The sequence below is a fragment of the Echinops telfairi genome, unplaced genomic scaffold (assembly GCF_000313985.2).
Source record: "Echinops telfairi isolate 266 unplaced genomic scaffold, ASM31398v2 ScPeMD7_7424;HRSCAF=8462, whole genome shotgun sequence".
NCBI classification, from domain to species: Eukaryota; Metazoa; Chordata; class Mammalia; order Afrosoricida; family Tenrecidae; genus Echinops; species Echinops telfairi.
In genome coordinates this window covers 30682872-30706174 of record NW_022111324.1, presented here as the reverse complement: position 1 = coordinate 30706174, position 23303 = coordinate 30682872, and the positions used below count along the sequence as shown (strand labels likewise).

Below are 23303 nucleotides of genomic sequence, written 5' to 3'. Positions count from 1 at the left end.
AGTGAAAATGGTTTAAACAATCTAAATGTAATAATTGCCATCATTTTTATTTGTCTACAGTTTGACCTTCCTTCTAGTTTCTTTAAGTGTTTACTATTTATTTTTAAAATTTAAGTTTTAATTAATAGCTATATACAGCATAAAGTAATAATATATTTTAACATAATATGCTATGTATTAAAATTCTAAGGGCTAGCATTTAAGACTGCATAGTAAACAGATATAAAGCAAACTAATGAATATTGAGAATGTTCTATCTAGATCAGTGATTCTCAACCTTCCTAATGCCGCAACCCTTTAATACAGTTCATGTTGTAGTGACCCCCAGCCATAAAATTATTTTCGTTGCTACTTCATAACTGTAATTTTACTGCTGTTATGAATTTGGTGACCCCTGTAAAAGCATCATTCGACCCTCAAAGGGGTCACGACCCACAGGTTGAGAACCGCTATTCTAGATAAATATTATCTATTATATAATATCTGGGGAAAACCACAATCAATTGCATCACATTAAACCTATGACTCTGTTTAGGCTTATATTTTTTCTATCTTCTTTTTTTAACCCCAAATTTTATTTATTTACACAAAGGTGTAAATGATGAAATAAAACAAAAACGACACCACAGCTTAAGACACAGAGTTCTACACAGACATCAAAGGCAGGAAGTACAGACGTCTATGAAAGAAAAAACAGCACAAGGACAGAGTGGGTTTGCTCCCTTGGCTGGAGACTTGCTTTGAGTAGGTTTCCTGGAAGTAGCTCTTACAGGCTGTGGATTTTTTCCAGAGCTCTGCAGCACGTGTGTTCAAAGGGCGGTCGATACTGGGGCTCTTCCAGCAGCTCCGGATGACGAGGGGAATAGTCCTGACATACGGTGTGGACCACTTGTTCTCCAGGATTCCCAGGCAGATGCTACCCTGCGTGCCCATGTTGGGGAGGTAGCAGGGGGTGAGAAACTTCACTGTGCGCACATTTTAAGGGTAACCAGGTGAATTCCAGGGGGAGCTGCCAACTCAGGTCTTCCTATTCTGTTTCAGTTGTTCCGTGGGTGGCCCCTACCCACTTGGAAAGGTTGTCTGATTCCTGGGGGCAGAGAGTATTTTGTTGCCAGGCATCACGAGGGTCATCAGCTCCTGTTGTAGCCTATTGCCCAGAGAACCCCGGTGCCGCCCCAGCTGGGCTGGGCCCCTTTTGGGGTGGCGATGGAGCTGGACTGCAGCTGTGTCGCGGTTCTGGGGGAGGCTTCGTCCGCTCGGAGCAGGCAGAGAGAAACTTAGGAGACTAGAGGGAACTGCGTCCGTCTTTCTTCAGGGGCCTCAAATGCCAAATTCAACTCTGTGAGAAACACAGAAAACGTCTTGCCTAAATGCAAACTGAATATTTGGTATTTCTTAACTCATGTAATGGGAAGAAATGACTTCTCTGCTCCTAGAGGACAATTCAAGAATTTTTTTCCTCCCCTTATTTGAGTATTGTAAATTTGGACTCAAAAAAAAAAAAAACTATTTCCAAATGCTATTTTTATTTCTGTTCAATGACATTGAAACTTTGTCCAAGGATACAAACGTGGCCTCTGTAATCAGTATTCTGCTTTATTTTTGCAAAGAGCGTCTGCTTATGGAGACTCATTAAGGCATGATGAGTCAGGTCTGTTCTAGGGTCCGTCTTAAGTTAATTATGTTCTGAACTCTTACCTTTGCTGCTTTAGCATAAATTAAGAGTCTATAAGAGATTCGTGTTAGTTTTTAAAACATCTTAAGACTCATTTTAAATGCTATTTTCAAAGAACCTCAACTGGTAGGAAATATGAATATAATAGAAAAAATATTATATCTTGCAAACACTACCAAGAAAAAAATAAACATGATTTTATTGTGCCAAAAGGGTCCCATTCACGGTCACTGCCTTGCTTTGCTTCTAAAGTTTGTTTAGCAACCAGCAGAAATTGCAAAGATTCAAATGCTAGTTCTTTTTAAGTGGCCCTGGGTATAGAAAGTGTTTGATCAGAGAGAGAAGTAGATTCTATCCGGAAGCTATGCAATCTGAATTTGTAATGCTCAATGACCACACATTTTTCTGTAGTGTCAATACTATTATGTCTGCAGACTTTTCATCTTAATGTCAAAGACCATATTTTCAATTCAAGGAAGAAAAACCAGCTAAATGCCAAGTCCACATTGAAATTCAAAATTATTTTTTCTTTAGGAAACTCAAAAGATGTTTTCCAGTGCCCATTGAATTTCTACCTTCAGTTGGTGAGGTGCAGGAAATCCAGTGGATTATTCTTTAATCAGATGGTTGTGGGGTCTTCTATTTCAGCACAGTTTTTAATTTCATTGCATTCAAATATCCTTCAGATATTACACATCAAATTAAATAACACAAAGATGCAGCATTACAACAGTTCCCTTACAGGAATAAGGGCAGCGTACTAAGCACCTGGTAAACTCGGGAGAGAAGAACCTTAACGAGTCATCATACCCTCCTTTTCATATGGAGGGACAACAGGGTTGGCAATGCTTTCTATTTAAGCATTGTTTGAGTCAAAAATCTCTACTGTTTCTTCTTCCCAGCACCATTTTCCAAATCATCATGTTATTTAAAATACTGAAATAAATGATTTTGCCTGCCATCTAATTAGAAACTTTCAATAGTCACATATACAACGGAAACAGAGATTATCCTAGGCTAATGCACAAATGTATATGGTGGTCTTGGAGATCCATAATTTTTTCTTGCAGACAATTATTTGCATTTATAGTCCACTATGACTTGAAATGTCTACGACTGGAGAGTCTTTACTCTTCAGGTTTAAAGATTTTTAAGTCTTCGATAGGTACTACACATGTCCCTAGATGAATTGGAAGCATGTTCTATAGTTCTTTAATAGGTGCAGAAGACATGAGATGTACACTTGGTAGATTACAGGGGACCTCACGGAAATTGAGGAAAAAATGCAGCATAAAAAGATAGAAAGGAAAAGAACAGACAGATATTATGCTTACTACTCTTAACCTCTGTTATTTTAATTACCATGGTTTTCTGCTTATTAATTAACATTGGAGAGAAAAATATTCCATTTTCACAAATTACTTCATAATTTATTTATTCTGTAAATCATAATCAAGATGAGATATTTTTTCTGAATTATTTCTCCTCTCACTTTGAAAATGTCCAGAATTCCCACTTGCTACTTGATGGAAAATCTTATTTTCAGGGATAAGATTTTCCAGTTAGGCTTCTTCTTGTTCGGGTATATCTTTTCATTCAAATTTTCATATAAATTGGACATTTATTCCTATATTCACTTTTAGAGAGCTTTTACTTTTATTCATTCTATGCCTTGGGGAAATCAAAATAAAAGATTGTGCTTGACATTATATAAACACTTGTTTATGAAGAAAAAGAGAGGAATTTCAATGATAGAATTCAATAAAATGATTAAATCTTAGAATGTTTTCTAACCTATGTTGTAACTCAAACTGAAAAATAAATTTTCACGATATTAATTGTTATCTCTGACATCCACTTGATGCTTCAAGGAGCTCTGGTAGCATAGTGGTTACACGTTGAACTGCTAACCACATGACCAGCAGTTAAAAACTGCAAGCTTTCTAGCCCCCACCCCCAACTCCATAAAGAGTTACAGCCTGGGAAACCTATGGGGGTAGTTCTATCCTGTGTATAGGTTCACTGAGTCAGAATCAATGTCATAGCAGTGATTATATATGTATATGTATATATGTGTATATATATATATATATATATATATATATATATATATACACACATACACATACACTAGCAGCATCTCTAATTAATGCACTTACCTACAGTGTTGCTAAGCAACAAACACTCCTTGATGTAATCAAATTATTTAATCCGTGGTGTTCATATTTGATATAATCTTTATATATTAGTTAACACTTCTATGCACTGCTAAGTCTACCATAGACTCAGAATTTTAAAACTAAATTTGTGCTTTAAAAGTAGCCTATACTATAACCATGTATAACACATGGAATACCTTGGTTCAGAGAGGGTTTTATTTATTTGAGATTATTTGCTGAAAAGATTAGAATATTAAATACAACTCTCAAGGAATATGAACACTCATTAGGAAGCCTTTTCTGCCAAGAGCAGCACTACATAGCATATAGTCATATGTCAAGGTTTTTTTGATCGATTCTTCAACCTACCTTCATTGGGCACTTGCAGGATCCATGGAGCAGTGTGGCAGAAAGACCACAGGTTTAGAGGCTTTAGAATTCTGAGCTCTACTTTATATTGACTTACTAATTAGCTTCCAGTTCCTGAGCCATTTAATATACTATTTTTTCTTCATTGGAAGGGTTTATTCAACAAGATATTATAAGGAATAAATAAGACAATGCATCTCAAAATTCTTTTTTTCTATTTTCAATTTTTAAAAATTTTATTGGAAGGCTATGCATTACCTTCGCCTATGTCAAATCACTGTACATTTAACTTTTGTGAAAAAAACTGCCTGTGTCTTCTAGTGCCAAAAAAAACCCAACCCTAAATATTGTTTCAGGAATGGAGAGAAATATCAACTTAAATAGTGAAAGAGCACACACACCATAATTACTGCTGTACCACAGAAATGTCTGCATTTCCCATGCTTCTCAAATAACTTTCTTGTCATAACACACTGTGGTAGTTACATAAGTTGGTGTCGATTTGGGACTTGAGAGGATTAAGAGTGAAGGGGGCCTCTGTGTGGGCATGGCCATCTCCTGACAGTTCTAGGAAATCCTTTTTTCCTTCTTGGAAGTGGGAGACATTCTTCTCTCTCTCTGGTGACTTCCTGCGAGACATCCCTGAAGAGAAGCCACATGGACCTACCCTGATGCAGCCCTGGGTACTGGAGAAGCTGCATGGAGATCCCTGAGATGCTTACAAAGTTACTGGATCCAGAAGACTTCCAACTGGCTGGCTTGTGATCCTCCTGCATTCGACACCTTTGCATGTATTTCATGAATCTGAAGAGGACTTTATAGATTGGTATTGGATATATGGGCTAACATTGGACTTATGGACTTAATCTGGACTGGGCTGGGATGTTTTCTCGATATTCAATTGCTCTTGTATACAAACCTCTTTCTTATGTGTGTTTATGAATTTGTTTCTCTAGTCTACCCAGACTAACACACACATACACACTATAAAGAGCAATAATGAAAAAACAGACATTTAAATATATCTCTAAGTCTTAATTGAGACTATCCTGTTGGCATTGGATAACCAATCATAGGTGCACCTCCAGTAGCAGAATACACATATGCCCCCTATTGGTTCATACTATTGTGCCTATTTGTCACGTTAGCTAGTTCCGTATTGCTGATTGCTATCACAACCAGGCTGGTAAGTCCCTGCTGGATGACTAGGCCCAACACTGGTGTGTGCGCCAACAAACACAAAATTATTTCCAAAGCTCCCATTGGTGTAATTTGTAGCAGTTTAAACACCATTTGGGCTTTTTGCCCCCAACTTCCTCTTAAGCAGACTAGAGTCAGCTCTGTCCCAGGTTTACCGATCTCTAAAGGTAGTGTGTGCGTTCCTTTTTCCCTTGGAGTACCTGTCCTGGTGGCATCCTTTATGCCTCCTCCCCCGGGGAATGACCTGAACATCTGCTTCTGACCAGCTGAAGCAATTTGTGACTAATTGCTTGATTGGCTTCATGAAGCACAGAGATAAGGTTGTTCACTTGCTTTATGTTCTTAGATGTAAATATATATATATATGTATATATGTATATATGTATATGTATATGTCGTGCCCGTTTTGGCACTGTGAACAGTCCTTCCAATTCGATGAATATAAACCTGTGAGAAGTTAGGGTTGTCATGCTTGGTGACAAATTTCACAGCCTCCACATCTAGCCCTCTGAAGGTCACATCTGTAGTAATCATAATATGAGTGTTTTCTATGTGTGAATTCATTTACAATGCAGTCTTGTTCTTGTTGACTCTTGTCATCATGGATATCCACAACAAGCAGCCCATCTCTCCTCATATTTCTGATAAATTCATCACATCTTCTTTTGGTTTCAAAAGAAACAATGTTTTTATTCTCCTTCTCACTCATGATCTCTTCCATTAAACCAATCAATTTTTCATCCTTCTCCACATCATGGTACCCGTCCACAATCTGAAGGTTCTTGTGCTCTGAGCTCAGTTCCAGGGCACCAATGTTTGCATGAATGTAATCTTTCAGGAAATCTTCAGCAAGCTATCTTGTTTCTTTCGGTCAACTTGCACTCCACCTTAAGGTTTATCAGATCTGATTGGATCCACAATCTTCCTAATGTGTGGGTCAACAGCCACAGCAAGCATTCTCTCATCCTCATCAAAAGCAAGATAGGCTGTTCCCGGCCAATCTCGGATTGGTTTTAGCACACTCTTAAAAAAGTCAGTCAGATCTGGACTGTAATCTTTAGGTGATTAGATCGCAAGTCTTGGTGGGTTCCATCTCCCGTCATTTTGCTTACAAGCAGAACATTTAACCATCGCTCCTTAACATACTCATAATGGATGTCATTTTTCTATTCTTTAAAGAAGGGCAATTTTACTTCTTGTCTAATTTATATATAGGTACTAATTATATTAGCTATTCACTACCACCAAGTCGATTCTGACCCAAATTGTTTTGGTTGATAGGCGCCGTTGAGTCAGCTCGGCCCCATCGTGAGCCCTGCACAGCCGAAGGAAGCACTGCACGGCCCTGTGCTGTCCTCACCACGGTCCTATGTCTGAGCCCACTAATGAAAGCACTGTGTCAATCCATCTGGGGGGCTTCCTCTTTTTCGTGCCCCTCCCCTTGACCAACATGATGTCCTTCTTCCAGGAGTTGTCTCTCCTGACAACATGTTCAAAGTATGTAAGATGAAGTCTCGCCACCCTTTCCTGTATGGAGCTCTCTGGCCTTACTTCTTCCAAGACAGATCAGTTTGTCCTTTTAGCAGTCCATATTATTTTCAATATTCTTCTCCAGAACCACAATCCAAATGCACTGATTCTTCTATGGCCTTCCTTATTCAATGTCCAACTTTCACATGCACCTGACTTGCAGCAACCTTATATAGAGGGTTTCTGAGGTTGTAACCTTTCTGGGAGCAGATAACTTCCTCTTTCTCTCATGGAGCTGTAGGTAGATTTGAACAGCTGACGTAGTGATTAAGAATGCAATACTTACTCTGCAGATTCATGTGGTAAACAGTCCAATTCTTGCCCTACAGTTTCACTAAGGCTCCTCTTTTGTGTTAGCTAAGTGATTGCAAAGATATATTAAATCAAATTTGCCTTGATGAGCATTTAACATTGTGCCTATAATAAGTATCTGAAACATAGTTCATAGATAATTTGAATTATTATTCTATTTCTGAGCATCCTTGCCAAAATAGCTTCTAATATGTCATAGGTTTGTGTTTATTTAATCACAAAATTATTATATTGCTCTTATAATAATTTCTAATAAATTATGTTCAATATTCATATTGAATATTTGTATAGAATGTCTATAAAATAATTAAATTGCTTCAAGGTTTTGTCTTAAGTAATTATACTGAAGAGTGTGTTTTTTCTGCTTTTATGAGTATGTGACCATGGTAAATTTCATAACTATGGAACTGACGAACCTGGAAATGGGTGAATTACAATCTTGAAAAATGCTGTCAATTTTTTTACATGTTTATATTGGAAATTATTAATATCTTAAAATAGTTTCCAAATTATTTTACAAAATTGTTTGACAAAATATTTCCATTACACTTAATTAATTAGGAATTATGTTATGTCATTGTGCCACTTTGACTTTATGGTAATATATTGTTCGCTCATTTCAATATGTACTGGATTATCATTATTATTTTTTTATTTTGAAAAAAGCCATTTCTCTAATCCTGGAAATTCTGTAAGGAAAATGAGAAGATTATCATTCAGAACTTTGAGCTAGCAAATAACAAAAACATAGGAATTCTTGGAATAAAAAAATGGTTGGGTCTCAGTGTCAGGAGGTAGAAATTATGTTAATACTGTGGCATAAAGCAATTCTGTGGAGTCAATAGGGACCCAGAAAGACGTTACCCGGTATAGTAGAATTGCCTCCTAGGGTTTTGACACTAAATCTTTGTGAGAGCCGAAAGCCTCAACTTCTCCCTCAGACTGGCTCAGGAGTTTGAATGACCAGCTTTGCAGTAAGCAGTCAAGTGCTTCGCCCACTTCGCCCTAGAACAATTGTTTATAAATACTCGTATAACAGGGAAAAAGAGATTAAAATTTAAATAAATTATGTCATAAAGTTATATTCTATTATATTAAACTATTCGATATCATAGCACATCATAGGGGCACCCTCCCAAAAAACAGACACGCTCCGCGGGGTGGAGCCTTTGACACATTTCCCTCTGGGCGCGCATCCAGCCACGGGCTCCGCGGTAGAGCACACAGCGGTGCTGCCCTGGAGCTCTGCTCAGGTCAGTGAATTCTTTCATAAAAGTGGTGACGTTTTGTCTCCTGCTCAGGTAAAAAACCGCAGAAACTGTCGTGGCGTTGAACACAGCTTATAAGGACAGCGCGATGGGGAAAAGTCACACGAGTCGGTTTCTCATTTCTAAAAAGGTGAAATATCGATTGATGACAAATTTTGTTCTGTACTTTATACAGGTATTCAACATTTGTATAATTTATCAGTTATCATTATTTTAGCCATGTTTAGTTTTATTCACTGCATGGTAAGGGAGTTATCTTACTAATGCTTTCTGTATTACATTGCTCTGCTCCATACAAAAATATGAGTATCTCTTAGCATTTAAGACCTAGCTAGCTGAGGTATAATGCTAATTTTATGAAATGTTACAAAACTTTTTGTTCCTGGTTCTTTTCATATGTGCCATATGAAAATAATAGAAAGTTCTGTTCTTGTGATTTTCAAAATAATATCTTAAAACTGAAATGCTCCCCATATTATTAATCAATTCACTTCTTTGCTTTAACTGTCCTCTTTACATGTTGAGTTAGTTACTTGTGCCAAACTGGCCGATAATCACATGTGGCGCTAATTGAAAGGCGGAGGGATAAATGGGTGGTGAGCCTCGCCTTTCTGGTTCTCTAGTCTCGCTTTGTGATGGTCATACCCGGGTTCAGCTGCCTTAGCAGTTCCCGGCTTCAGCTTGCAAGGCTGACTTCATACAAGACATCCCCAAGGAGAAGCCACATGGACCTATCCAGACACAGCCCTGGGTGCTGGAGCAGCCCTGTAGAGACCCCTGCTAGTGCTGAGATGCTTGTTCGTTCACTGACTCAGCTTTCCTCCTGCAGTCGGCATCATTGCCTCTGTTTTGTGAGGTGGAGGACTTTGTGGACTGGTGTTGGGTTAATGGGTTATTGGACCTGTGGGCTTGGGCAGCATTGGGTTGGGATGTTTTCATGATGCACATTTTCTTTACATAAAACTCCCTTATACATGAGTTGCTGAGGATTTGTTTCTCTAAAGTACCTAGACTAATACATATGTATTCAGGACCATATTTTCCTCTGGTGTTACACCCTGTCAGTATATCTTCTGGTAAGTTGCACATTGTGTTCTCCTTTATGGCTTTTGTGCATCATCATCCCATGAGTACATGGCCAGCTATTGTTACAAATGTCCCACAGGGAAAACAGTTCAGTGACTTCCTTGATAATTATGAAACCTCTTTGTGTAGCATTTATTCTGCCTTCTAATTCTGAGCACTTAATGTCATTCATTCTTAGTGTTCTAGTCTAATTCAGGTTAGGTTTTTCTTACTCTTTCCGTGTCTAATCACAGCTTGTATGTCTTTCAATGACGTAAACTTCAGCAGCACTTTAGTCTGAAGTCTTACAGTTTACACCTTTTCTTGAATTCAACTCTAAATTAATTCTGGTGTGCACTACAGCTATTACCTCACTGATACCTGTTACCAGGTAAACGTGTTACAAAGTAATTCATATTTTTGTAGAGGTTAATTTAGAATGAACTAAATTTTGTTTTGGACAAACCATGAAAAACATACGATTTCAAAAATTAATTTTACATAAAGACTATAAAATAAAGGTATGAATTAAAGTTATATAATGTTATGTAAAACTTTAATAAGTACTGCCACAATTATTTGAAAATTGAAAATGTGCATTTCTTAAGAACTAGACTTAAAGAGACTTTTCTCATTATATGACATTTAAGTAAACACCTTGAGGTAAGAAATAAACAAGAACATTTAGGACAAATAATGATCTAGAAGCGAAATTTTTCTAATTATAAAGTCAGTTTTGATTTTCCAATTAATATCAATCTCTGAAATTTTAAATATGTAATCAGCTTGTGTTGCTGTAGATTGAAAGATGAATATTTAAAACAAAGGGGGAATTATTAGTTAGAAAATATGCTAACTTCCAGCATGCTAGAACCAAAGCTGGAGATCACGTCAGAATTGTGCAAGGCAAACGACCTATTCATTAGAAATACCTTCTTACAACAAGCTACAGTTTGATTATGCACATGGACCTCACCAGAGTGAATACAGGTAATTTAAATTAACTATAACTGTGGAAAGATATAGTGGAGAAAATCGCTATCATAGTCAGCACATGCAAGACCAGGGATTGAAAACGAAGAAGATCATCAATTGCTTGTATAACATCTTAGGCTGAAGCTAAAAATAAATTTAACCAGCCTACAAGAGCCAAAATATGATATCAATATACTTCACCTAAATTTTGAGAAAATCTTAAGAACATATTTTATGCACTGAATCCTAATAAACAATGGCTTGAAAAATTGTTGGATGACATTAAGAACACAATGTATGAAGAAAATAAAAGGTCATAAATCACATAAAATGATAAAAGTATATCCCCAAAGACTTTGAAACTTGCTCCAAAACATCGAATACATAAACCAAATAGAATAAATGATGAAGCAAAATGTTGAACAGAAAACGTTAAGGGCTCCAGTAGAAGACAAGGAATTAGAAGGAAATGTGAAAAGAGCTAGTCAGAACTCCAAGAAGGAAGAACTCACTCAGCATCTCTCCAGCTGAAGGAACTGCAGGAGAACAATGCAAGCCTGAGTGACAAGATTTCAGGGTTCTATTAGGGAAAACTTGAATAATACAGAAAACATAAAAAGAAGATTCGATGAATACATCAACTCTGCACCAAAAAGAATTGGTCAGTGTACAGTGATTTTAGTTGGTAGCATATGATCAAGAACCAGTGGTAGGTACTCTGGCATAAGTGCAGGCTGCACTGAAAGCCCAAGTGAAAACAAGTCTCCAAGAATTGATGGAAAACTAATTGAGATGTTCTGACAACTAGATAGAAAGCCAGAAATACTGGCCTATATTTTAAAAATTGAGAAAAAAAATCTATCTGACCAGGGATGGAGTTAAACATGTCATTCAAGTAGTATCTTGGTGACAACTCCTAGGGTTGTGGTCTTTTGTAAAAGAGCATGATAAAACAGAGACAATTCTCTCTCTGCCACTTCGTCTTCTTCCTCACTGGGACCTTCTCTCTAGTGGTATCCCCACGTGGACTGATGGACCCTGAGAGCTGCTTGTGCCCTCCCATGCTTCCACCAAAGTGGGACCCACATGACATTGTACTCATCAGTTTGTGATCTCTCTGCCTCCCACTTCACCTTTCAGAGTCACAGCTTACAGCTACGTGAGTCTAATGAGGGCCCTAGCTAGCATTGGACCTATGGACTTGGGTTGGACTGGGCTAGGGTACATTCTTGATGTAAAGTTGCTTCTTGATATAAAGTTCTTTCTGTACATAGATCAGTTTAACCTGTTGGCTGCTATAGACAACCTAGCCTAACACACCAGTTTACTAGAAGAGATCCATATCTGTGCCCATTCCAAAGAAAGGTGATCCAACAGAATGTAGAAATTATTTAACTCCATTAATATCACATACAAGTAAAATTTTGCAGAAGAGAATTCAAATACAATCACAGTAGTACATGGACAGAAAGCTGTCAGAAATTGAGATCAGAACAGGACATGAAAGAAGATATAAAACAGAAGTAAACATCTTTCTGGTATTCCCTGCTTTCAGTCAAGACTGAATATCAGCAATGATATTCCTCTTCTGAATCAGACTTGCATTTCAGGCAACTCCATGTTGATGTACTGTTATGACCTTATAAAAATTTTTCAGCTAAATTTCCTTTGCGTGTGATATTAAAGATAGTTTTTAGATGATTTCTGCAATCTGTTGGGTCATTTTATTATACAGTGAGGACAAATATGGCCAGCTAAGTGTCTTCTAAAATTCTCGGATTAGACTAGGGACTGCTTCCAGAGCTGCAACACTTTTTAAAAACATTTCAAAAGAAACCCCTACACTTCTGAAGTCTTATTTTTTTACAAAGGCCTTCCTGAAATTTGGATTTCTTTCTTCAATATGACTGGTTCTTCACTACGTTTTTTTTCCACTACACTTTTTTAATGACTCTCTGGAAGCCAATTGCTTTTTGGTCTAGTGACTTTGGGTATTCCTTATCTTCTTCTGATGTTTCCACATTATTTAATGTTTTGTCCAAGTTGCTGTGTTAACTGCCATCTAGTCAGTTCTGATTCAGAGTGCCCTTAAGTACACACAGTGAAACATAGTCCAGTTCTCTGCTTGCCTCAGAAATTTTACACCCACCATGTCAATCCATCTCAATGATGGTCCTTTCGATCCTTTATTTTTAAATTTTTTAAAATCTGATTTATGAATAATCATTTCATTGGGAGTTCTTAAGTTATTATAACAATCCATACTTTTGTTACATCAAGTATAATTTTGCTATTGCTAGCACCATCAGTTTCAAAATATTTTCTTTCTTCTTGAACTCTTTGATATCAGCTCCCTATATCTATTCCCTCCCTCGCCCCATGCCTCAGGAATTATTATATTATATATCATTATTTTTATTATTATTATTTGATGAACAATGGACAAACATGACAGTGAGACAGAAGGAAAGAAAACAAAGAAAAAGAGGAAAGAAGATGAAAGTAAAATTGTATATATAGCTATAGATATATATATATATATGAATATATGCCACTATATAAATATATAATGACAGGTGTATTTGTCTATGTATGTATATATATGTAAATACAACAAAGAAGCAGATGAACTTTGGGCCTTAAGTCTTACCTCAATACAAGAATGGTTTGTTCTAATAATATGGCAATGTTTAATATTCAGTTTCCTGACACACTGAAGACAAAATGGGTGCATAAGAAAATGTGGGGAGAAAGTTCATGGTGCCTGACTATTAAAAGATATAGCATCTGGGGTCTTAACTGTGGCGCGCGGATGACACAGCGCAACACGGACCGAGACAAGAATGGTCAGGACCCTTCTGGTAGATGCAATCTGCGAAGTTTATTTAAGCTGCCTCTTGCTCCAAGGTCAGCTGCGGAAGACCCCAAGCTCCTAAAACCCCGGGTATAAATACCCTGCTCGGTGACGTGTCCTACCAGGATTGGTGCAATTTGATAATGCGTAGCGAGCGGCTGGCAGCGCATGCGCAACAAGCTTGTTTACAGCTTGAAGTTAAACAAGTGGTCATTGAGCAGGGAAGCAACAAAGCCCACATGGAAGAAGCACACAAGCCTGCGTGATCACAAGGTGTCTGTGGAAATAGGTATCAGAAGTTCAAAAACAAGCAATCAAATTGACCCAAAAGAGCATGGACTAGGAGGCTTAGGGAAAGGTGTGGGGAGAGAGAAATAGGAACCAATCACAATAATTGACATAACCCCTTCCTAGGGAGATGAACAACAGAAAAGTGAGTTAAGGGAGACAGCAGTCAGTGTAAGACATTAAAAAAAATTATAAACTATAATGGGTTCCTTAGGGAGGGGGGGTGATGAACTGATACCAAGGGCTCAAGTAGAAAGAAAATGTTTTGAAAATGATGGCAACATATACACAGATGTGCTTGATACAATGTATGTATGTATGGATTTTGATAAGAGCTGTAAAAGCTCCCAATACAATGATTTATTTCAGAAACTGTGGAATGAGGAGATAGATTAATGTATTTTGTATATATGAAAGACATGAATTTTAGTGGTAGCAAACTGTAAAATGTTAGGAGCTAACCTGTCTTCTCATAAAACACATGTGGGAATCGTAACCCTGTGTACTCGTGCATGCAATCCTATCTGAAAATGGAGTTTGTTCAAATTAAAATAAGTAGAGTTGTTGGTGCTAAATCGAATCATTTATGAGCTGTAAAAAAATAAACAAACAAAATATGTTAATCATTTCTGAGTTGTAAAATTCTAGTAATAACAATGAAAACAGATTAAATATAGAGAAACAAGTGCACGGGGAGGGGGTGGGAAATGGCCTACATGTGGGGTTCCCTAAGGCACCTGTGAATGCCTGGGGCTTTTGGCAATGAAGGAATCAACTAGGACAAAATTATGATTTGCACTTAATCTGTAGAATAATAATATATGGGTTTTTTTAGTCTTTAAAACCATTCATTTGAGACATTTCTGGTAAAACACAATTAGGAGATAAGAGAGCAACATCAAAGAAAGCAGGTAAGAATTATTTTTCTTCATGAAGTTCACATCCTTGAGATGGGCTCATTCCATAAGCAACATCACTTGCCATTCAGTTGATTCAGACCCAGTGGTGACTCAATAGGGTTTGCAGTTTTGTAACCTTTATGGGAGCAGATTGCTACAGCTTTCTTCCTCAGAGCAACTGGAGAGTTGAAAAGACCTGCTTTTCAGTTAGCGGTGAGTGCTCACCCAGTGCTAAGAGGACTCATCACTCACCCACTGGCATCAAGTCAATGCTAACTCACAGTGATCCTCCAGGGGCTTCCAAGACAGCCATTGTTTACAAGAGTAGAAAGCTCAGCCTTTCCACCCAGAGAGATGCTGGTGATTTTGAGCTGCTGATCGCACTTATCATGGATTCTTTATCCATGATAAACAAGGGAATTTATATTATGTTTAAAGGTGGGAAATTACAAGGGGAAAAGAGAACAGGGAGGAGGAATAAGGAAGATCAGGGTGACAACGAGGATACAGTGAAGTTTTTTATAGTGTGGCCAGAAGACCCTTACTGAAAATGTAACATGTATTTGTTTATTGGAGTGAATTCCCCCTAAAAAATATTAAAAAGCTCTCCTGGGCAGAGCTTTCCTAGAATGCATTTCCCCCCTCTAGGCAACATCAAGCAATTTGCTCTGAATTAGTGTACCCAGTGGTATCCCCTGGAAAGGTTCTCTATGGTCACAGTGAACTTTTTCATAAAAATAATTTTAATCAAGCATCTTTTTTTGTGATGGCCAATTTAAGAGAACAGTGTGTGGCTGTGAAATTTTGTTTTCTATTCAGAAAAATGCTACAGAAACTGCTGTGACGTTGAACACAGCTTACAAGGACAATGCTATGGGGGAAAACTCAAGTGTATGAATAGTTTTCTCATGTCAAAAAAGAAGACAAAAAAAAGTGAAATGTCTATTGATGGCAAACCTCATTCTGGATGTCCATCAACTCCTGGAACGTATGGAAATGTCGACAAAATTTGTACACTTGTGCTTTAAGACTGACAACGGACCACTGGAGAGATAAGGATGTTATCTGACTATCTTGGAGCTCAATACAGAGAGTTTTAATGTAAATTGTGGGAATGAGAAGTATCGCTGTGAAATGTGCGCCTTGGGTTCTGACTGACCAAGAAAAAGAGCGGAAACATGTGGGGCTTTGAAAGAACAGTTCTGAAGCAACCCAGATTTTTTTTCCACAAGGTCAGTACCAATGAGGAGACATTGTGCTATTCTCACAACCCCAAAAGCAAACATCAATCAAGCCAGTGGAAGACATCAGCATCATCTCACCCCCCAAAAAAGCTCATGTGTTTTTGTGACGTGAGGGTGATAGTGCATTTGGAGTTCATTCCTTCAGGTCAGACCATTAATCACACTTTCTGTTTAGAGGTTCTGAAAAGATTCTGTAACAGTGTGAGACAAAAAAGACAGATTTGTGGCAGACAGGAGACTGGTTTTGCCACCAGGACAATTCACCTGCTCACGCAGTCACGTTAGTAGGCCAGTTTTGGGCAAAAACAGTATGCCTCTCTTGACCCGCACATCTGACTCACCTGACCTTGCTCCATGAGACTTTGTTTTGTTTCTTTGAATGAACAGGAACATGAAAGGACAGCGATCTTTAATTTTTTTTTTAATAAATCATTTTATTGGGGGCACTTACAGCTCTTATAACAATCCATACAACTGTATCAAGAACATTTGTACATATGTAGCCATCATCATTTTCAAAACATTTTCGTTCTACTTGAACTCTTGGTATCAGTTCCTCTTGTTTCCCTCTGACACTCACCCTCCCACACTCGTGACCCCTTAATTAATTATAAATTATTATTATAATTTTCAGATCTTGCACAGCCTGTTGTCTCCCTTCACCCACGTTTCTGCTCTTTGTCCCTTTGTGGTATGGTGGTGGTGATGAGGGTTATACTTTGATCAATATGATTGTTTCCCCATTGTCCCCCCACTCTCCCCTACCCTCATGATATTGTTACTCCCATTATTGTTTCTGAGATGTTTATCTGTCCTGGATTCTGTGTGTTGAGAGCTCATACCTGTACCAGTGTACATGGCCTGGTCTAGCTAGAATGGAAAGGCAGAACTGGGAGCCATGGTAGTGTGGGGGGTGAGGAAGCCTCCAAGAGCCAGAAGAATCTTGTGTTTCATTGGTGCTACACTGCACCCTGGCTGGCTCATCCCTTCCTTGTGATCCTTCTCTGAGGAGATGTCCAATTGTCTACAGATGGGCTTTGGGTTTCCACTCCGACCCCTTCTCATTTGCATCCAGATAATTGTTTTGAGACTTCCTATGCCTGATACCTGATCCTGTCAATACCTCATGATCACACAGGGTGGTGTGCTTCTTCCATGTGGGCTTTGTTGTTTTCCTGCTAGAGGGTTGATTATTTAACTTCAAGCCTTTGAGACTCTATATCTTTTAATAGCAAAGCACCATCAGCTTTCTTCACCCCATTTGCTTATGCACCCATTTTTACTTCAGCAATCCTTTGGAGAAGCTGAGCATCACAGAATGCCAGTTTATTAGAACAAAGTATTCTTGCATTGAAGGAGGACTAGAGTAGAGGCCTGAAGTTTGTCTGCTGCCTTGATACTTAACATATAAATATATGAATATAGACCTATATCCCTATCATTATATATTAATATATTTACAAAAAGACATGCCTATATTTATACCACTGTAAAGGTTTTTTGCCTCCTATTTCTTTCTTCTATTTTCTTTTGTTTATTGCTTCTATTTTCTTTTAGTTTCTTCCTGTCCTGCTATCATGTTGGACCTTCATTCAACTCTCAGAAATTCCTTTCGGTTACACTGCACTTGGTCAAACCCACCAGGCATTCCACACCCTCCTCACCATCGATTTTAAATTTCTTGTTTCCTTAACCCTGGATTTGTAGGTGGGAAAGGACAGCGATTTGATGACATAGAAGAGGTGAATCAAAAAATGAGGGAGGTTCTGTGTGCCATTTGAACAGATGAGTTTGAAAAATGTTTCCAAGAATGGAATTGCAGGTTTGACAAATGTATTAAGTGTAATGGAGAGTACTTTGAATGTGATAAGTTGTTTTGTAAAATAAAAATTGCATGGCTGGTTAAGTCCATTTTTTGGGGGGTACCCCTTGTACAAATATCTTTAGGACATTTAGGCTTAGAGAACACTTCTAAAATGAGGTGGTAGGATGTCTGGTATGATCACTGGTGTGTAGAGAGAACTGTATGTTTGGAGGAAATGAATGAGAGAAGATGAAGTGAAAACAGCAGTGAACAGCCAGGGAAGCAGATCTGTGGAGCCATCAGCAGAGTATGGCATGATCTGACTGAAGCATAAGCAGGAAAACTGGCTGCTAAGTTAAGACGGAACTGAAGACAGGCAGCGGGTGGTATAAGTAAATTGATGTTTCTGTAAAACATCAATTACATAATAAATATATGCAAGAAATATTGCTGATTGTCATTTATTTAAATTACATGATAAAACCTAGTAGAGGAAAATGTGGCACTTTAAAAGTACAGTAATTCTATACTATTTTATTTTTTATCAAGGTCCAGATTTTTAGCTTCTCTGAGGTGAGGCATAACTTAATGAAGGAGAGGCATTGTTGACTTTCATGAGATGATTTAGAATTGCACATAAATGTGGGAGAATTTTAAATATTTGAAATGGAGATGTACTTTAAAGTAAATTCTAAATATTCCAAAATTTTTAATAAAAGAGGAATAAGACACAGTTCTCCTCAAATGAGTGTCATCAGTCACATGAAAAATGAACTAGGTAACAGTAAAAGATAACTAATATATAGAAATAAAGATATTAACTTCTTATGATAATTATTTAGATCTTACTCTGTAAACTAAAAACAGAACAACTGATAAAAAATTACTCATGATTATTAATATAGGAAAATATATATTTATTTAGATGTTTTCCCACATGAACTTATTTTGGGCTAATACATTTCCCAGTAAAATGAATGCAGTAATTTTTTCTATTGAATTTACTATGTAGTAAACGTTTTTTATAAAATTCAGGAATAATGTCAAAATTCAATTAGTAAATATTTTGTTGCAATCTGATAAACTCTAGATCTCTGTCATCATCATGAATACAAATAGATATTATAGAGGAGATGCTCAAAGCCAACTCTCTATATACAAGGAGACTACAACGCATACCAGTTGTACAGACGTTACTTTCTAGTTTCATGAACCAAGCATTAGAATGGATTCATTTAGGAGCAGGATGCGGGTCCTGGAGAGACCAGAGGGGTGCCTGTCTTCTTTGAGATTCACCTGGTGTAGGCTTGGTTCCACAAGACCTACAGAAAGCCAATGAGCACAATTTAAGTTCTGCTATATGCTGTATGTTTTTCCTACTTTAAACGACCTCCTAGCTTCATATCAAATCATATTTGGGAACTCTAGATGGTTTATACCAACTCCCAGTCATTAAACTGAACCTTAATAGTCAGATCCTCTTCCATAGCTTGAAGCACTTCAAACAATACCTTTTGATTTCATTTTCACACTATTAATTCTGAAGGTACATTTATGTTGGTTGTTGAAAGTTAATTTTTCAACTCTTCTTCTCATTTAAACTTACTCCAAATTCTTCAAAACTCCATGAAAAAGAAAAATCTCTTATACAAAATGCAAAATGTAAAGAATATACCCTTTTACAGAAAGATCTCTATTGAAAGGTAGATTAATTTCCAATCTTACTCTTGAAATACAACCACTCAGATGTGTTGCTTTACTTTCCTTCTCTGTGTCTTATTTCCGATGTCTATCAAAGTTCTTACATATTCATATGTTTGTTTTCATATTTAACAGCATTATTTTTAACCTACAGTATAAGACTCTATTTCACCATTTTCTCTCATACAAAAGTATTTTATACCTTAGACTTTGTTTACTCATATCTCTCAGTATCAAGTCTGTTTAAAAAGAAAAAAAGAAAGAACAGAGAAATATCAGTAACAAGGAATCACTTGCAGCTAAATTTGACTTTTATTGTGGTCTCCTCTTGTATCCTTTTCTTTCCGGAGTCAGTGCTGACTCATAGCAAGCCCCTGTGGGTCTCTGGAAGTAGAAAGCCCGTCTTTCTCCCACAGAGCTGCTGGAGGTTCCTAACTGCCAATCATGCACACCACCAGGTCTCACCTGCTTCCGTGGAATGGATGTAACTCATAGAAAGTCTATATAAGGTTTGTAAGACTTTGTACATCTTTACAGGACCAAACAGTCTCATTTCTTCCATGGAGTGACTAGAGGGTTTGAACCACCAACCTTGTGGTTAGTAGTCCAAAACTCAAATCACAGCACAACCAGGGCTCCTTTCTATTTGTCTAGAGCAATGTAATCATCTTGAAGGTACTAACATAGACTTTTCTTGATAAGTCCCACTAATAAAATACCTAAAATCATATTGACACACTTTTTTCATAATTATCAAGTTAGTCTCCATCACCACACCTGAGCTAATGAAGACTCAGGTGGTGTTTTCCTCTCCCGTATCCCTCACAATAACTACAGTGGTGTTGATCATATCAAAAGAATTTATTATCTTGATATTGAATAAAACTACAAAATTTTATATTATCAAAGAAGTTTACAGAAATGGAAATGTGTTATACATGCTGTAGGAACATTTCTAATAAATTATGTACAAATCATATTTAAACTGTATTTCAATAATTTTATTATATGAATAACTCTTTTATTCTTATAACAGAGTTAACAAGTGCTAGCTAAAAACTTGACAAATTTTCATTTTTGGTTTGAAGTACCTTATACACATCCTAAAATATTGAATTATTTATGTGGGCTTCATAAACGAAAATGTAAATGTGTATTTGAATGTCAGAAATTTAGTAGTCTTTAATTATCATTATATCATTAAATAATCTTTAGCAATCATTAATAAGCTCACGTTGTATTGAGAAAGACTGATAAACTGATTGCTTTATCCAACTGGTTATTTGCTAAAGCATGAATTTGGTGTTTAACCTGTTCTCATTTTGCGAGCTGTCTTTCCTCACTGCTTGCTAGCATGATTTTTAAAATGTATTTCAAATATGGTTGTTCATGGTGTGTGTTTGTGTGTGTGAACATGAAAGAGTCCTGATAGCACATTGGCTAAATGCTGCAGAACACACCTGAAAGTAGGCGGTTTACAGTCAAAATTTTCCCCGTGTGTACAATGTTGAAGGAATATTTTAATAAAATTTAATTAGGAATTAATATTTTAACATGATAACTCAAGGAATACACAAGCTTGCACCTTCTGGTCACACAATAGTATTTCTATCTCTTGTTTTATTTCTCCTAATTAAAACATGGTTTTCCCATTACCATTATTATTATGTAATTAGACAAAATTCTTGAATATATATATTCAATGTTTTCTCTTCGGAGTATAAATTTACATAAGTATACTGGCACTTGCTGTGTATTTCCCTTATGATAAATTTGATAATAACCATGTTTGGTGAGTATTTATTATTTTGTACCTAGGGAAAATTGCTTTATGATGCCAAATGTCTTAAGATTATGTTTTTGGTTTAACTGCAGAACTTACTGGGACTAAGAAAATAGGATATATATATATAATTTTTTTAAGGCAGAGTTAACATATAATAATTTCACATGTAGCAATGAGATCATGGAATCTTCTCAGTTGTGTATATGTATATATGGTCCACAGTATAAAGGATATTTTCCACTGTGTCCTATTGTCCAAAACTATGGATAGTCATCAGCCTAAAGTAAACCAAACTCAATGCCATAGAAACGCCCCTGTGGGGGACCAAGACTGTAACTCTTTGCCAGAGTAGGAAGACTCCTCTTTCCCCCATTAAGAGACTAATGGTTTTGATCAGCAAAGCTCCTGATTAGCGACCCAACAAGTAACCACTATGCCACTAAGATATATAAATATATATTAATATTCATGGATTTCTTCTCATTCAAGGCATTAGCTATTTCATGTATTCTTACATAAAGCAATATTGACAGTATTCTGGATTAAAAATTAGTAAATACCAGATTCCACAGAAGGCTTTGGTGACGAAGCACATTCTCTGTTTTCCATGTTTTGAAAGCTCAATGTGGTAGTTTGGGGGGAGGGGGGAAGCCTTAGGGATATCAGTATATCTCAGCTGAAACTAACTCTGCATGAGACTTAAAGCTTAAAAGCTTCACACGTCTAGTATAAATGCATTTAAAGTAGCTTCAGTAAAGTTTTGCTGAAGATACTTTAAAAAAATGTTTGCAACAGTAAGTATATAGGTTAAGGAATTGACAGGATATTAGTTGAGATGGTTCAGCAAATGGTTGCAACACCAAAATCACATTCTCATTTATGTTACCAGGGGAAAAAAAAGAAAAAGAAAGATGTACTTGGCCAACCAACTGGAAAATATTTATATCTGTGTCTTTGATATTTAGAGCTTTGTCTATCAGCTTGCACCTGTGTGAAAGTAGAAGTGGAGTCCAACTTGCCCATCAGGTGACAACCTAATTATGTCTCCTTACAGTTACCTCCTTTTTTATACGAGACACTGTGGGCAACTTCTCAATCTATCCTGTCTGTTTGTTTGAGTCTTAGGTCTCAGATCTGAGGCTGGTGGTCTATGGATGTGGCCTGATCACCTGGGAGCGGCGGGCTTCCTGTCATGTTTCCGTAGAACTTGAAATCAGAGAATCTGCATTCCCTTGCTTGTGATCACCGAGCTTCATCCGCCTGCTTCGTCTACCAGCAGCTGAGACTGGAGGGCCTTCAGCTCACATCTGACCTTGAGACTTGGACTGCACTTGGTGGCTTTTTTGATACAAAATGATTTCTTGATAGAAAACTTTTTTTAGACATGTGTGAGTATCACTGATTCAGTTTCTCTATTAAACTCAGCCTAATGTTCAAAAGAAAGTCACCCAACAGAACCTGGGAATTATAGAACAATATCCTTCATAGCACACTCAAGTACAATTTTGCAGAAGGTAAATTTAAAAAATGGTCATTTTGGTACATTGACAGGGAACTGTCAGGAATTTAAGCCTGCAGAAGAGGACAGAGCACAAAATATCACTGTTGAGGTCGGATGAATTTGAGTTAACGCAAAAAATACCAAAAATATTTTTGTCTGTTTCCTTGACTATAAAAACACATTTGAGTGTATGACTCCCAGCATACCGTGCTGTAATTGTAAAGAATAAGAGTTCTAGAATACTTAATTGTATTTCTGCAGGACCTGTACATTGACTAAAAAGAAGTTGGTAGAACAGAACAAAGAGATGTATAGTTTAAAAGTCAGAAAGGTAAGTGTCAGGATTTCATCCTTTCACAATATTTACCCAAGTCTCTTGTTGAGCAATCAATCAGACAAACAGAATTATATCATGAACTTAGCATCAAGGTTGGAATACTCATTAACAACCTGAAATATGCAGGTGACACAGCTTGCATGCTAACAGAAATGACAACTTGAAAAGTGCTTGTTGTTGACGAGTGAAGACTACAGCATTTGGTATGGATTCCAACTCAACATACAAAAAGCAAAAATCCTCACAACTGCCCCAGTAAACATCATGAAGGTAAACAGAGAAAAGAATGAAAATGTCAATGATTTGCTTTAACTGGGACTGATGAGAAACACTTAT

General features: G+C 37.1%; 2 pseudogenes; both read right to left on the bottom strand.

The window, feature by feature from the left end:
* Positions 1-645: 645 nt before the first annotated feature.
* Positions 646-1131, bottom strand: LOC105978996 (annotated as a pseudogene).
* Positions 1132-5187: 4056 nt separating this feature from the next.
* Positions 5188-23303, bottom strand: part of LOC101644046 — a 177457-nt pseudogene continuing 159341 nt past the window's right edge.